The sequence below is a fragment of the Hylobates moloch genome, unplaced genomic scaffold, assembly GCF_009828535.3.
Source record: "Hylobates moloch isolate HMO894 unplaced genomic scaffold, HMol_V3 SCAFFOLD_16, whole genome shotgun sequence".
Lineage (NCBI taxonomy): Eukaryota > Metazoa > Chordata > Mammalia > Primates > Hylobatidae > Hylobates > Hylobates moloch.
In genome coordinates, this window is record NW_026652291.1 from 63,549,293 (window position 1) to 63,565,156 (window position 15,864).

The window sequence follows — 15,864 nt, forward strand, 5'->3', positions numbered from 1 at the left end:
CGGCCTCCCAAAGTAATATATTTTAATTTAAATGTTCAATTTTTTAAACAAAGTTAAACATAGTCTTACTATATACAGTAATTGCACTCCTGGGTATTTACTCAAATGATATGAATACTTATATACACACAAGTATGTATGTACTTATGTACACACATTCATATGAATGTTTAAACTAACTATTCGTAATTACCAAAAACTGGAAGCAACCAAGATACGCTTCAATAGGTGGATGGATAAACAAATTGTGTTACATCAATACATTGGAATATTCTTCAGTAGTAAAATAAAAGAGCTCTCAAGACATGAAAAGATGTGGAACATCTTGAAATGCAGTTTGCTAATTGTAAGAAGGCTGAAAATGTACATACTTTATGATTCCAATTATATGACATTCTGAAAAAGGGCAATCCTATAAAGACAGTAAAAGGTTTGGTGGTTACCTGGGGTTCAGTCAAAGGGAAGGAGGGTCAAATAGGTAAAAAAAAAAATTAGGGTACTTTTTTTAGGGGATGAAATCATCTTGTGTGATACTGTAATGGTGGGTACATGACATTATACGTTTGCCAAAAACTTATAGAACTCAGAACTTTATAGTACAAGAGTGAAACTTAACATATGTGAATATTTTTAAAAATCATCTAGGAGGTCAGAAGATCCCAGGATGGAATGCAGATTGTGACAAGAGACTGTAACTGTATTACTAGTGTACGGGAAGAAAATATTAATGAAGGAAGAGGGGGGAAGGTGCTGATATCTAATAACTTTGGAAAGGAATGGATCACACAATAGTAAATGCAAAAGAAACATCTGATACACTCTGTATTTATTTGACAAATAAATACAGTTGTTTCGAGTCAACAATGCTGATGCAGTCATCCCTTGTCCCTCGCAATCCGTGGGGGATTGGTTCTAAGACCCTCAAACATTCCAAAATTCGTGGAATCTCACGTGCCTTAGTCAACCCTCTGTAGCCAGATATTTTGCATCCATGGTTGATTGAATTGCAGATGTGGAACCCATGGCTACAGAAGGCCAACTACACATACATATTTCTTTTTATTATATGTATGTGTGTGTATATATATAAAATCAAAAAAATAAATATATACGTAATCAAAAAAATCAATGCCCATGAATCCATAGGGCATATATATATATATCTATCTCTCCCATATCTATATATACCCATATATAGGATATATACATGAATACCTTTTCTCTGGTACAGCCTTATATTTAAAGGCTTTCCCATGTAAATCCAAAGTTTTGAATGATTATGGACCAGAAGAAATTCCTAAACAGAAGTCTCCTCACCAATAAAGCCATGATTGAGCCAAACCCTAATTGCTCACAGATGAAGGTAGTGTTGAGGTGTTTGTGTTTCTTTAATTCTTACTGTCGCTTACATTTCTTTATACAGTTTTGAGTTGTTAAAGTGATGTAGTCATGTTAATAATTTATTTATAACAGGAAAAGCTCGATTATGTCTAGGAACTTGTGCTCCTTTTTTTCACATCTTTTCCATCTATGTCAAAAATGGTCCAAATGTTAAAATAATAGTATTCTAAGTAGAGGTCACTGTCTACACTATGACAAGAGTAAAACTTACAGAGGAACTAACCCATTCTCAGCCTGCTTGCCTAATAAACTGATTTTCTTATGTAACAGATAAATTTGATGCATAGGTCATCAATATCTTACAGAAATTTAATATCATAAAAGAAGATATAAGTTGAAGGGATGGTCAATTCTAGTCATCCGATTTTTGTCCTGATAGTTGACATCTGCCTATACAGATGATGACAGTTATTAAATATTGCATTGAAATTCATGTCTATGATAAAGCAAACTTAGAGATTACTGGGGAATAGAGGAATTCTCTAAGAAGAAGATCAGCAATTCAAAATATTTTCTGTTGAAGCTAAGCTTCAATAAATTTAGAAATAAGTCACAAGAAGGCTGAATGTCTAAAGAAAGAAATGCATGCCAATTCAGGTTTTCAAGCTAACCATTTTTTAATCTTCTCTGGTGTAGAATTTAATTTTATGTTCTAATTTAATCATACAAACTTTTACTTGTACTTTGAATGCATCTATAATATATGGTATTTGTCTATTATCTTCTGTGTCATTTAGTTATTAAAGTAACTTTCCATAGCTCATAAAAGTAATGTTTTTCACAAAGGAAATTTAGAAGACTGACAAGACATATTTATAAGATACCATTGCACCTCTACTGCACAGATTGTCATCCAGATAAGCAAAAAGTAAAATAATGTTATCTATGGGCACAATAAATCAATATATAGGAATTCAAATGTTTTTTTATTTGGTCAAGGAAGCTTCATTTGTCTTCTCTTTTTTGGCCTCTTAGATTACTCCATTGCATTTTAGTGCTATCTTCTGTTACATGTGTTTCACAATTAATTCAAAACCTCCTTGTCAAATTATTTATTCTGTAACTCAACTGATGAAAAATATCTTAAATAAATTAATTGCATACTTAAAGAACACATCTAGACATATTGATCTGCTGTCCTGCCATCCTGAATTGTGAAGATAATCAGTTTTCAGCTAAGACTGTTAATGTCTTACCTCCATCAGTGGAGCTTTGGAGAATGGATCAATGGGAGGATGTGGCCTATACTTTTCAGATCTGTTTGGCCAGGGTCAGTAAAATTACACTTTATTTACAATATTCTTATTTTCTCTTGTTGATTATATGACAGCCTATTAAATCAGAGAAATCATAGTGTTGTTGCTTAGTTACAATGGATTTTCATTTTCAGTAATTCTTCAGCAAATAAAAAGATTTTAACTTTTTTTGTTTTTTTTTTTGTCATTAAAACAAAAGGACTATCAGTGTCTCATCTTAAAATCAACTCCAATTTTTTTATTCACTTTTGTTTTCGCTTTTTTCTCTAGCTAACTGCCTTTCCTCATTCTGAAGTTAGCTCTTCTAAATTTGAATATCTTTTGCCAAAATACTTTCTGGCAATCTACCAATGTTTTCACCATTGATATGTGTCAGCTTTCAGGATTTTTCAGTCTGTTGATTTGTTTCTCTTTGAATTCATCCTTCTTCATTCTGAATAGCTTCCGTATTACACGTTTCTGCTTGATTTTTACTGTGAACGAAGCAATGCTTCCTGCTTAGCAAAAATAAATTAAAGAATTCTTTCACTTCCAGAAGCCAGAGAGATCAAGGTGCAGTCTGAAGAGTCTGATCATCACTTAAACTTGGGGGCAAACAAACCAAGCAGAAAGAAGCTTGCCGGTTCCATTAAATTTTATTCTTGCACACTCAGTGAACCCGGAAGATGATTTTACATTTCTATATTACATTACTAACTAGGATTTTTATTATTTGCAAAATCTCCAATTTAAAGTCTTGACTGAAGATTCTTTAATTCATGCACAAACCACAAAATGGATTTTTTTTTTTTTTTTTTTTTTTTTGCAGCAACAGTGAGAGCTCAGAAATTCCCAGACTGTTTTGATGATAAGGTCCAAGAACTTGCTATGTGATCCATCACTACTAGACTCCCACAACTGCATTAGATTTGTTCAAGATTTTCATATAATTTTCATAACTGGCTGAGGTAGGTCATACTAACATAAAGTCCTAGCATGTATAATATCGAATTTGTTCTTTACCAGTATCTTATGGGATCTAAACCTGCTACTATATCCTTCTTTATATTATTACAGTGTTGAAAAACACATTTCCATTAGACATTATGTTTCTCATGTTTGAAAAATATTTTCTCTTGTTCAATATTTAGAAGTAGCATGACATGGTAGAAAAGCCTCTAGATTGGTTAAGAGGCCTGGTTTTTCATCCTGTTATGTCTTGATTCATTTTTTTTATGATAGTTTTGTATTATTTAAGTTGCTTTTGTTATAAGGAACAGAAGCTCACCCTAGCTAATGTAGGAAAAAAACAATTTCTTGGAGGATGTAAGAAGATACAAGGATAGCTTATTTAAAAAGAAACCAGAAAAACCTTAAAAAATAAAACTCAGGGCAGCTTTTGGAATCCTGGTAGCAACAACAAAGAACTCATCAGGTATTGCTGATGGGATAAAACAGACCAAACCCTCTCAGTCTTCTTTTACTTTCTTGTTTACTTCTTGCTCTGTCACAAATTTCAGATAAAACATATCTTATTGATCTAAATTGAAGAACATGAAGGGAAGCAAATCCTCTTGATTGATCTCCTAACTAGACTGGACCTAATGAGAGAAGACCACTTCCCTCAAAGCAAAATTCAAGTGTGTTAATCGGAAAACAAAAAAAAAGATATTGGCAAAATAACAAAATGCAAAATGATGTGGCAAAAATAACAAGTTGTTCACTCAACCTTTATGCTTCCAAAGACGTCACCCCATATTGCTATGGTTTGTTTGATAGGAAATATTAGAAAAGAACCATAATAATTCAACTTGATAATTATATGTGTTTAAATGGGAACCACTTTCTAGCAGTTCTTTCACTGCTTTGGACCATTTCCTTATTCTCCTATAGTAGGCTATAGATGTAGCTTTCAAACTGGCAACATGGCATCTAGTTTTATTCATCATCCTCCTAACTGCTTATCCATAACTTTTAGAGTTATTCTAAAATATAATTTTGTGTCTTGGAAGCTTTCAGTGGCTTTAGCATTATCTATAGATAAATGTAGTACTGTTCCGTAGACATGTTTGGCAGAATTAGATGCCCATTCTACTTAGCTATTACAGCATTCTGTCTATAACTTCTTTAAAGTTCTCAAATCACTGAATAATTATTGTAGGACAGAGAAAACATCTGTTTAAAACAAAAATATTTCATATAATTATATGTAATTCTGGCTTTCTTGCTGCTCCTGTTTTCTAAGACAATTCATATCTGCTTTAAAAAAATTGTGTAGTTCTAGCCAAGCACTGTGGCTCACACCTGTAATCCCAGCAGTTTAGAAGGCAGAGGAAGAGCTCAGGAGTTCAAATCCAGCCTGCACAACATAGCGAGACTTCACCTCTCAAAAAAAAAAGAATAATAATAATTAGCTGGGCATAGTGTTACATGCCTGTAGTCTCAGCTACTTAGGAGGCTGAGGTAGGAAAATTACTTAAGCCCAAGAGTTTGAGGTTGAGGCTGCAGTGAGCTATGGTTGTGCCACTGCACTCCAGCCTGGGTGACAGAGTGAGACCCTGTCTCAAAAATAAAAAGTAAAATAAAATAAAATAAAATACAAAATAAAATAAAGAAAAAGAAAAACTCATTATAGTTCCTTGTCACTTACAGAGGTTCATAGAGGAAGAATGAAAATTGATACATATTTAAGGAAAAACAGCAAAATTTTCAAAAACTCTGTAAGTTCTTCCATTCTGTTAAAAGGTTCAAACCTAGAGTGAACAGTTATTCATTTAATGGGCCACCTTAATGAATTCGTATATATACACAACTGACTTGAATTTCATTCCTCTGTACGATCAAGTGACAAGTGATGTGGATTTTTATTTTCCGGTGACAACATGGGGTAGAGTGGTTTAAGGAGCCTGCAAAGTAGAATGAAAAACAAATTTGAAAAAGATTTTAAGGAACAGAAAGTCATGCAATGTGGAAATCCTTTTCGGCTGGGGAATCTTCATAGTAAAACCAGCCATTGAGGATTTCCCAGGATAGGAATTGCCAAAAGCTTGTGATAATAGTTGCATCTAGGTTGGGTGCAGTGGCTCATACCTGTAATCCCAATATTTTGGGAGGCCAAGGCAGGAGGCTTGCTTGAGTCCAGGAGTTTGAGACCAGCCTGGGCAACATGGCAAAACCACATCTCTACAAAAAATACAAAAATATTAGCCAGGTGTGATGGCACAAGCCTGTAGTCCCAGCTACTCTGGAGACTGAGGTGGGAGGATCAATTGAGCCCAGGTGATAGAGGCTGCAGTGAGAAACATAAAAGTTGATCCATCATGCTAAAAAGGTCGTTGAAATCGTGTCACTGCACCCTAGGCTGGGTGATAGAGTGAGACTCTGTATCAAAAAAAAAAGTTGCATCCAGTATTTAATTTTAAGTCATTTGCGTTTCCATTTTTCCATGCATTTATTTTTTTAATTATACTTTAAGTTCTGGGATACATGTGCAGAACGTGCAGGTTTGTTAAATAGGTAAGCATGTGCCATGGTGGTTTGCTCCACCCATCAACCCATCACCTACATTAGGTATTTCTCTTAATGCTATCCCTCCCCTAGCCCCCCACCTCCCAACAGGCCCCAGTGTGTGATGTTCCCTTCCCTGTGTCCATGTGTTCTCGTTGTTCAACTCCTACTTATGAGTGAGAGCATGCAGTGCTTTGTTTTCTGTTCCTGTGTTAGTTTGCTGAGAATGATGGCTTCCAGCTTCATCCATGTCCCTGCAAAGGACATGAACTCATTATTTTGTATGACTGCATAGTATTCCATGGTGTATGTGTACCATATTTTCTTTATCCAGTCTATCATTGATGGGCAGTTGGGTTGGTTCGAAGTCTTTGCTATTATGAACAGTGCTGCAATAAACATACATGTGCATATGTCTTTATAGTAGAATGATTTATAATAATCCTTTGGGTATCTACCCAGTAATGGGATTGCTGGGTCAAAGGGTATTTCTGTATCTAGATCCTTGAGGACTCGCCACACAGTCTTCCACAATGGTTAAACTAATTTACACTCCCACCAACAGTGTAATAGCATTCCTATTTCTTCATATCCTCTCCAGCATCTGTTGTTTCCTGACTTTTTAATAATCACCATTCTAACTGGCGTGAGATGGTATCTCATTATGGTTTTGATTTGCATTTCTCCAATGACCAGTGATGATGAGTTTTTTTTCATATGTTTGTTGGCTGCATAAATGTCTTCTTTTGAGAAGGGCCTGTTCATATCCTTTGCAGGCTTTTTGATGAGGTTGATATTTTTTTCTTGTAAATTTGTTTAAGTTCTTTGTAGATTCTGGATATTAGCCCTTTGTCAGATGGATAGATTACAAAAATTTTCCCCCATTCTGTAGGTTGCCTGTTCACTCTGATGATAGTTACTTTTGCTGTGCAGAAGCACTTTAGTTTAATTAGAGCCCATTTGTCAGTTTTGGCTTTTGTTGCCATTGCTTTTGGTGATTTAGTCATGAAGTCTTTGTCCATGCCTATGTCCTGAATGGTATTGCCTACGTTTTCTTCTAGGGGAGGTTTTATGGTTGTAAGTCTTATGTTTAAGTCTTTAATCCATCTTGAGTTAATTATTGTGTAAGGTATAAGGAGGTGGTCCAGTTTCAGTTTTCTGCATTTGGCTAGCTAGTTTTCCCAACACCATTTATTAAATATGGAATCTTTTCCCCATTGCTTGTTTGTGTCAGATTTGTCAAAGATCAGATTGTTGTAGATGTGTGGCATTATTTCTGAGGCTTCTGTTCTGTTCCATTAGTCTATATATCTGTTTTGGTACCAATACCATGCTGTTTTGGTTACTGTAGACTTGTAGTATAGTTTGAAATTGGGTAGCATGATGCCTCCAGCTTTGTTATTTTTGCTTAGGATTGTCTTGGCTATATGGGCTCTTTTTTGGTTCCATATGAAAGTTAAAGTAGTTTTTTCTAATTCTGTGAAAGCAGTCAATGGTAGCTTGATGAGGATAGCATTGAATCTATAAATTACTTTGGGCAGTATGGCCAGTTTCGTGATATTGATTCTTCCTATCCATGAGCATGGATTGTTTTTCCATTTGTTTGTGTTCTCTCTTGTATTCTTGAGCAGTGGTTTATAGTTCTTCTTGAAGAGGTCTTTCAAGTTGTATTCCTAGGTATTTTATTCTCCTTGTAGCAATTGTGAATGAGAGTTCACTCATGATTTGGCTCTCTGTTTGTCTATTATTGGTGTATAGGAATGCTTGTGATTTTTGCACATTGATTTTGTATCTTGAGACTTTGCTGAAGTTGCTTATCAGCTTAAGGAGATTTTGGGCTGAGATGATGGGGTTTTCTAAATACACAATCATGGCATCTGCAAACAGAGACAATTTGACTTCTCTTCCTATCTGAATATCCTTTATTGCTTTCTCTTGCCTGTTTGCCCTGGTCAGAACTTCCAATACTGTGTTGAACAGGAGTGGTGAGAGAGGACATCCTTGTCTTGTACTGGTTTTCAAAGGGAATCCTTCCAGTATGATATTGAGTTGTGGGTTTGTCATAAATAGCTCTTATTATTTTAAGATATGTTCCATCAGTACCGAGTTTATTGAGAGTTTTTGGCATGAAGATGTGTTGAATTTTATCAAAGGCCTTTTCTGCATCTATTGAGATAACCATGTGGTTTTTGTCATTGGTTCTCTTTATGTGATGGATTACATTTATTGATTTGCATATGTTGAACCAGCCTTGCATCCCAGGGATGAAGCTGACTTGATCGCAGTGGATAAGCTTTTTGATGTGCTGCTGGATTCTGTTTGCCAGTATTTTATTGAGGATCTTCACATTGATGTTCATCAGGGATATTAGCCTGAAATTTTCTTTTTTTTGTTGTGTCTCTGCCAGGTTTTGGTATCAGGATGATGCTGGCCTCATAAAATGAGTTAGGGAGGAGTCCCTCTTTTTCTATTGTTTGGAATAGTTTCAGAAGGAATGGTATCAACTCCTCTTTGTACCTCTGGTAGAATTTGGCTGTGAATCTGTCTGGTCCTGGGCTTTTTTTTATTGGTAGGCTATTAATTACTGCCTCAATTTCAGAACTTGTTATCGATCTGTTCAGGGATTCGACTTCTTCTTGGTTTAGTCTTGGGAGGATGTATGTGTCCAGGAATTTATCTGTTTCTTCTAGATTTTTAAATTTATTTGTGTAGAGTTGTTTGTAGTATTCCCTGATGGTAGTTTTTATTTCTGTGGGATCAGTGGTGATATCCCCTTCATCATTTTTTATTGTGTGTATTTGATTCTTCTCTCTTTTCTTTCTTATTAGTCTGGCAAGCAGTCAATCTATTTTGTTGATTTTTTTTTTTCAAAAAACCAGCTCCTGGATTCATTGATATTTTGAAGGGTTTTTTTTGTCTCTGGCTCCTTCAGTTCTGCCCTGATCTTGGTTATTTCTTGTCTTCTCCTAGCTTTTGAATTTGTTTTTTCTTGCTGCTCTAGTTCTTTTAATTGTGATGTCAGGGTGTCGATTTTAGATCTTTCCTGCTTTCTCCTGTAGGCATTTAGTGCTATAAATTTCCCTCTAAACACTGCTTTACCTGTGTCCAGAGATTCTGGTACACTGTGTCTTTGTTCTCATTGGTTTCAAAGAACTTATTTCTTTCTGCCTTAATTTTGTTATTTATCCAGTAGTCATTCAGGAGCAAGTTGTTCAGTTTCCATGTAGTTGTGTAGTTTTGAATGAGTTTCTTAATCCTGAGTTCTAATTTGATTGCACTGTGATCTGAGAGACTGTTATGATTTCCATTCTTTTGCATTGGCTGAGGAGTGTTTTACTTCCAATTATGTGGTCAATTTTAGAATAAGTCCGATGTGGTGCTGAGAAGAATGTATATTCTGTAGATTTGGGATGGAAAGTTCTGTAGACACCTATTAGGTCTGCTTGGTCCAGAGCTGAGTTCAAGTCCTGAATATCTTTGTTAACTTTTTGTCTTGTTGATCTGTCCAATATTGACAGTGGGGTGTTACAGTCTCCCACTATTATTGTGTGGGAGTCTAAGTCTCTTTGTAGGTCTCTAAGAGATTGCTTTATGAATCTGGGTGTTCCTGTATTTGGTGCATATATATTTGAGACAGTTAGCTCTTCTTGTTGCATTGATCCCTTTACCATTGTGTAATGCCCTTCTTTGTCTTTTTTGATCTTTGTTGGTTTAAAGTCTGTTTTATCAGAGACTAAGATTGCAATCCCTGTTTGTTTGTTTTTTAACTTTTTATTTGCTTGGTAGATCTTCCTCCATCCCTTTATTTTGTGCCTATATGTATCTTTGCACGTGAGATGGGTCTCCTGAATACAACACACCGATGGGTCTTGACTATCCAATTTGCCAGTCTGTGTCTTTTAACTGGGGCATTTAGCCCATTTACATTTCAGGTTAATATTGTTATGTGTGAAGTTGATCCCATCATTATGATGCTAGCTGGTTATTTTGCCCACTATTTGATGAGGTTTCATCATAGCGTTGATGGTCTTTACAATTTGGTATGTTTTTGCAGTGGCTGGTACTGGTTTTTCCTTTCCATATTCAGTGCTTCCCTCAGGAGCTCTTGTAAGGCAGGCCTGGTGGTGACAAAATCTCTCAGCATTTGCTTCTCTGTAAAGGAGTTTATTTCTCTTTTGCTTATGAAGCTTAGTTTGGGTGGATATTAAATTCTGGGTTGAAAATTCTCTTCTTTAAGAATGCTGAATATCAGCCCCCACTCTCATTTAGCTTGTAGAGTTTCTGCAGAGAGATCCACTGTTAGTCTGATGGTCTTCCCTTTGTGGGTAACCTGACCTTTCTCTCTGGCTGCCCTTAACATTTTTTCCTTCATTTCAACCTTGGTGTATCTGATGATTATGTGTGTTTGGGTTGCTCTTCTCAAGGAGTATCTTGGTGGTGTTCTTGGTATTTCCTGATTTTGGATGTTGGACTTTCTTGCTAGGTTGGGGAACTTCTCCTGGATAATATCCTGTGAATGTTTTCCAACTTGGTTCCATTCTCCCCATCACTTTCAGGTACACCAATCAAACATAGGTTTAGTTTTTTTCACATAGTCCCATATTTCTTGGCTGCTTTGTCTCTTTTTATTCTTTTTTCTCTAATCTTGTCTTCATGCTTTATTTCATTAAATTGTTCTTCAATCTCTGATATCCATTTTTCCGTTTGATTGATTTGGCTATTGATACTTGTGTATGCTTCACGAAGTTCTCGTGCTGTTTTTCAGCTCTATCAGGTCACTTATGCTCTTCTAGAAACTGATTATTCTAGTTAGCAATTCCTCTAACCTTTTATCAAGGTTCTTAGCTTCCCTGCATTGGGTTAGAACATGCTCCTTTAGCTCGGAGGAGTTTGTTGTTATGCACCTCCTGAAGCCTACTTCTGTGAATTTGTCAAACTCACTCTCTGTCCAGTTTTGTTCCCTTGTGGTGAGGAGTTGTGATCCTTTGGAGAGGAGGCGTTCTGATTTTTGGAATTTTCAGCCTTTCTCTGCTGGCTTTCCTCATCTTCGTGGATTTATCTACTTTTGGTCTTTGATGTTGGTGACCTTCGGATGGGGTTTCTGGGTGGACATTCTTTTTTGTTGATGTTGCTATTCCTTTCTGTTTGTTAGTTTTCCTTCTAACAGTCAGGCCCCTCTGCTGCAGGTCTGCTAGAGTTTGCTGAAGGTCCACTCCAGACCCTGTTTGCCTGGATATCACCAGCAGAGGCTGCAGAACAGTGAAGATTGCTGCCTGTTCCTTCCTCTGGAAGCTTCGTCCCAGAGGAGCACCTGCCAAATGCCAGCCGAAGCTCTCCTATATGAGACGTCTGTCGACCCCTGCTGGGAGGTGTCTCCCAGGCAGGAGGCATGGGGGTCAGGGACCAACTTGAGGAGGCAGTCTGTCCCTTAGCAGAGCTCAAGCACTGTGCTGGGAGATTTGCTGCTCTCTTCAGAGTCAGCAGGCTGGAACATTTAAGTCTGCTGAAACTGTGTCCACAGCCCCCCTTCCCCCAGTTGATCTGTCCCAGGGAGATGGGAGTTTTATCTATAAGTCCCTGACTGAGGCTGCTGCCTTTCTTTCAGAGATTCCCTGCCCAGAAAGGAGGAATCTAGAGAGGCAGTCTGGCTTTGCTGAACTGCGGTGGCCTCTGCCCAGTTCAAAATTCCTGGCAGCTTTGTTTACAGTGTGAGGGGAAAACTGTCTACTCAAGCCTCAGTAATGGTGGATGCCCCTCCCTGCACCAAGTTCGAGCATCCCAGGTTGACTTCAGACTGCTGTGCTGGCAGTGAGAATTTCAAGGCGGTGGATCTTAGCTTGCTGGGCTACATGTGGGTAGGATCCACTAAACTAGACCACTGGGCTACCTGGCTTCAGCTCCCTTTCCAGGGAGGTGAATGGTTTTGTCTCATTGGCATTCCAGGCACCACTGGGGTATGAAAAAACTCCTGCAGCTAGCTCAGTGTTTGCCCAAATGACCACCCAGTTTTGTGCTTGAAACCCACGGCCCTGGTGGTGTAGGCACCCAAGGGAATTTACTGGTTTGTGGCTTGTGAAGACTGTGGGAAAAGCGTAGTATCTGGGCCAAAGTGCACAGTTCCTCATGGCACAGTCCCTCATGGCTTCCCTTGGCTAGGGGAGGGAGTTCCCTGACTCCTTGCACTTCCCTGGTGAGATGACTCCCATCCTGCTTCTTCTCACCCTTTGTGGGCTGTACCCACTTTCTAACCAGTCCCAATGGGATGAGCTGGGTACCTGAGTTGGAAATATAGAAATCATCCACCTTCTGCTTTGATCTCGCTGGGAGCTGCAGACTGGAGCTATTCCTATTCAGCTATCTTGCCCGCGACCTTTCCATGCTTTTATATTGGACATTGTGTCTATCATTACAATATCCCTTCCCCTCTTCCCTGATTACGTGGCAACCATTTGGTTTAGATGAGATGAACCTTTTTTCCTCCTCCAACAGTCATAGCAAATTAGTCTAAATGATCAGGTAATCTCATAATACTCTACATAGCCATTAGTTTGAAAGTAGTCTAGGCTGAATCCATTCAACACTTTTCCTAACATGATCTGAGACAGTGCTGTTTCCTCTGCCTAGAATTGCCATCTTTCAGATGTCTACATGACTTCTACAGTTTCTTCAAGTTTCTCTTTAAATGCACCTTCTCCATGAAGTTTTCCTTTACTCCCCTAACTAAAACATAAACTACATCTTGTGCCCTTCTGTGATCACTGCATATTTATATTTAATGACTTGTTTATTATCTATCTCCCCAAAGAAAAATGCAACTCTGTGACAGCAGAAGTTTCTGAGTATTTTTTTCACTGTTAATTCTCCAATTCTTGAACCAATAACTGTTTGTTGAATGAATGATTTTGTGTAGTTAGAGATTTATTTTTCTACCACATACAACCAAAAATCCTAAGGGCTACAGCTCTGATTTAATGTCCACTCACTATACCATTTATTGTTATTATTTTTTTTAGAAAACTCAGTTAAATATGAAGATCTTATATTTCTGGGTACTTTGGGAAATCTGAGATAAATTATTTGTCCCTTTTAGGGTAACTTGGTCACAAAAAATGAAACATTATTGTAAGAATATATCAAGGAAAGTGGAGCAAAAGGCCAGTAGGAAAACCATGACTCTCTGGAGAAGTCAACGGGTGAGAAAGAAGGCTATGTTTTTTAAACATATACAGAATAGGAAAGCTAGTTCACATAAATATTAAGGGAAGTGTGATAACTCAAGGCTGAGACTGGGTCTTTCCATTTATCATTGATCCAGTACACAGAGAAAGTGTTCAATAGATTGTTGTAGAAATGAAATAGCACTGGAAAAGAGCTTGGAGTTGGAATTACCACTAACTAGGTGTTAGATGTGTTATTTAGTCTGCTTTTGCTAGGCCTTAGTACCTTCATCTATAAAATAACAGTGTTGGACTTCATAATTAAGTCCTTTCCAACTATAAAATATCCTATAATTTTAACTGCTTATATATGAGTGGAGACATGCACATACTTTCATCTAATGGAAATAAAGATATAGTTCTTAAAAATTTCCTTTGCAAATGTATTTTGGTTAATATAGCTGCCATCAATTTGGCTTATAAAATAGTGTTTTCAATGATCTTTTAGCATGATAGATTAACTTTTATGTTCCTAAAGCCATTTCCTCTGAATGCTGCTGAATTCACACTTCACTAATGGCAAGGATCTGATTAGAACTAATTTTGTAGTGATTCTTTGACATTTTCAAACACAGAAATGTGTGTGCTTTTCTGAATAAAAGTCAGAGCATACCATAAATTGTAAAAGTTACTATTAAAGTTCAGTCTAATATTGGATAGTAGTTATGAAAGTAAAAGTGCCTGAAAGGCTAAACACTTGCGAAATGAGTTTCTTTAAAGTTTTTCCATCCTTCATTTCTTTTAGTTTTATCTCCCATAATTCTGTACACCCAGATCCACTGGACCTGTTTCCAGATTTGTGTCCCTGTCATTACCCACTTTTTCAGTTCCTCAGCTTCACTATTTGATAAAACTTAAAGAAGCTGATGGTGTTTAGCAGCATAGGCTAACAAGTCAGCCTCTCTCACTCAATGAGAGTGAGAAGTCAATGCAGAAACTCAGTCCTGTGGATAGGGTCTGTATAGGAGAGAACAGACTTCTAAGTGACATAAGCACCAGCAGTTTTTCCCTAAGTCCCAAATTAATGAATCTAGTACAAGGAAATTTGGGGGAGAAACACAATATCTTAACATTTGTGACTAGGCCGCTTGATTATATTACTAGGAAGTATGACAATTTCAAATCTACTTCAGTGATGGAGTTTTGCTCCTGGAAGAATTCTTCCCTAGGCTGGACTTACTTCAGAAACTAAATGATGGTCCTGTCCTACAGTAAGAATTGATTAGTGGAACAAGCCAGAGAAAGTAAAGGCAGGAGGAAGAAGGGAGCTGAAAATGCCTTTATTTTTATCATAAGGAACCAGTGAGGCAGACATAAGAAGCAACAATAAGGTTTAAGCGAGAGTATAATTGTTGAGGCTAAGGAAGTTGTTTAATAAAGAGTATAATTAATAATTTGAGTGAATTTACATTTTATTCATAAGTTAAAATTTTAATTTATGATATGTTAAAAATGGTATAAATTCAAAACCATTTCACAAAATCTATCAGAAAGGGGTCAGATTTCATGCTGATGCACAGTTGTTTTTTAAAATAAAAATTCAACACAAGTTTTCTTTTTCCTTCCCCAAACCGAAATATATCTTCCTTTTCTCCCTCTTTTTTTCTGTTCTTTCCTCCCTTCTTACCTTCCCTTCTCCCTTTCCTTTGAGTCCTGTAGGGCATAGCTAAATTTTATATAGGGGCCATGTTGAATGTGAAAGACAACGTGTTCAAAACTGTGCTCATATTCAGTGAGTAAGTAGCTCACACTATGAAAGCCCTACAGAGCTGATGGTGTTTGAGGTCTCCCGTCTCATGTTCATTTTGGAGTAGACGTTTAATGACTGGAATAGCACATAAATTATCTGATTACTTTTGTATTTTTTTCTTTTTCTTTTTGGCCAAGTGTGCATAACTGAAATTTCAGAAGTTCAGTACTATATGATATGACTATCTTATCATGCTGAAGAGAGGCTAAGAATATGGACTAGGAAAAGGCCATTTAAATACCTATTTAGGTGGTTATAAATGACATCTGAATAAAATTTATAAACAATATTGAGGAAATGTGAGCCAAATAACAGAGCTAATTAAGAAGTTTCTGGATCTGTTAAAGAGGCAATTATTGATGGAATTTTTGAAGAGCACTGTTCCTTAAACTTTGGAAAGCCTAATTATCTTGAGCATTTGGGTAAAAATGCAGATTCTGAGCCTCATTCCAGTAATTCTGATTCAGTAAGATCAGAATGGAAACCAGAAAAGAGAACTTTAAATGAACAAAAGGTGTTTTGGATGCCGGTGTCCTCTGGTCTCATTTTGAAGACCCAGGTCCTAGATGGAAAGAGAAGGAAAGACAATTACCGTACATTGGGGTTAGTTTTGACAAGGAAAATGGTGAGTTTTCTCCTGAAGGAGAAGAGAAGATTTTTTTAAATGAAATTAAGAAAGAGCTAAACTGAGGTTAGAAAGAAGACAGTGGTCTTAATTTGGAAGATGAAATAGACTGAAAGATGATCTTTCAGG

The 15,864-nt window shown here is 36.9% G+C and overlaps 1 long non-coding RNA gene across 3 annotated transcripts in view; it reads left to right on the plus strand.

Annotated features, from left to right (window-relative positions):
- LOC131381580 (uncharacterized) overlaps positions 1–15,864 on the plus strand; it is a 119,713-nt gene that overhangs the window by 28,937 nt on the left and 74,912 nt on the right. For all 3 annotated transcript variants that reach the window (XR_009210414.1, XR_009210415.1, XR_009210416.1), the window contains exon 2: positions 3,466–3,604. This is a non-coding gene — a long non-coding RNA (uncharacterized LOC131381580). The remainder of the gene's footprint in view (positions 1–3,465; positions 3,605–15,864) is intronic.